We start from the raw sequence: 1857 nt of genomic DNA, 5'->3' as shown, positions 1-1857 counted from the left end.
GAAAGATAAGGGCACCAGAAGAAGCATTTCCCCTCGTGATATGCAAAAAATACGCAGGCAGGTCAATAGGGAACCCAATGGCACCAGCGCCTCCATTTTTGCAAAAGCTGGCGTTGATCCGATGTCCAGAAAGACCAGATGCAGTGTCTTGAATGAGATGGCCAGGAACGTGAAGCCCATTTCCAGACCTCCCTTGAACAGAACTCACAAGGAAAAACGTATTGCGTGGGCAGAAAAATACATGAAAACAAACTTCCAACAGGTCTTATTCACAGATGAAGCCAGAGCCACACTTGATGGTCCGGATGGATGGGCTAAAGTTTGGAGTCCTACTGGAGCTGCTATCCCACATCGGGTTCGTCGCCAACACCTGGGCGGGTATCATAGGAGATATATTGGTTGGACCTTTCCGAGTGCCAGAAGGTGTGAAGCTCACAAGCCAAGCATACATATCGTTTTTGGATGAGCATTTGTCCCCTTGGTTGTACGACCTGCCTTTACTTCGTCGACGTCAGCTAATTTTTATGCACGACAATGCTCCATCTCATGCAGCAAAGGCCACGACTTCCTTCCTCGCATCTCTGGGCATCAAGGGAGAGACTCTCATGACTTGGCCGCCTTGTTCTCCTGACTTAAACCCGATTGAGCAGCTTTGGTCAATTTTGAAGAGGGAGGTTTATGAGGGAGGACAACAGTTTACCTCAAAAGATGCCCTCTGGAATAAAATTGTTGCCGTTGCTAGTACCATAAAACCTTCTCAAATCAAGAGATTGACTTCATCTGTTGATAGCAGACTGCTGAGGGTAATTTCAAGGAATGGGAGTTATGTTGATAAATGATTTGATTTTGTGAAATATATCTAGTGAATTCTTCCTTACATGTCATTAATTTTGTTACTTATGATTAGATTTATTGTATTAAATAAACCTGTTCAGCTAAATTGGGATTTCAATACCTTTATATTGTATTTTTACAAACCTGCAATAAACCGAGAAACAGTGAATATGACTCCAAAATACATAAATGCCTATAACTTAGAATATATCGTATAGATTTGAAAAATATTTTGGTGGCTTACCTTTTCAGGTGTACTCTCACTGTGTGCAAAATTTCAAACTTTTATTGTTGATATCATTCAAGTTATTAACAAAATTACGATCTGCAATAAAGCGAGAAACACAGTTTATGTATATTTATATATATATGTATATATATATATATATATGTATATATATATGCGTAAGTAACCACTAGGAAAAGTAAACTAACGAAGCAGAGCGCTTTCGTATAATTACATTTCAGTGCTGATACAAAGAAGGAATTATAAAATGAAGAAACAAGGTACAGAATATATATAACTGAGTGAGACATGTTGAAGAGGGAATTCGGAGAGGTAGTGGAAAAAATATACGTGACGTTTGATACCGTCCTGGTAACCAACAAGTATGGGACAATTGCTCATAACTTATATTACAATCTAAATAATTTTGAAATTCCATGGCAAATATAACTATCTAATTTGTACAAACCTTGATGGAGATTAACATTTATTCCCTTACTAGATTTGATCAAACTGTATTCAATTAAGTTTCTTTTTGTGATGTTATTGTTGTTGTTGTTGTATGTGATGACTTTAGCGTTATCCCAGTTATCTGGGTGGTTAAAATGGTTTATGTGGTTGAATATGCCGCTAGATTGGTTTCCCTCTCTAATGTATTTCTTGTGTTGATTGATTCCTGTTTTGAGTGTTTAGCAGTCTGACCAACATAAAAAACTGATTACATGATTTACAAGGTATTTTGTGCACACACCCTTTATCACTATCGACAGAATTATTTATGAGCAATTGTCTTACAG

This window comes from Oratosquilla oratoria, chromosome 22 (genome assembly GCF_046742065.1).
Source record: "Oratosquilla oratoria isolate Oo_2021 chromosome 22, ASM4674206v1, whole genome shotgun sequence".
NCBI classification, from domain to species: Eukaryota; Metazoa; Arthropoda; class Malacostraca; order Stomatopoda; family Squillidae; genus Oratosquilla; species Oratosquilla oratoria.
Note: the sequence above shows the minus strand (reverse complement) of the source record.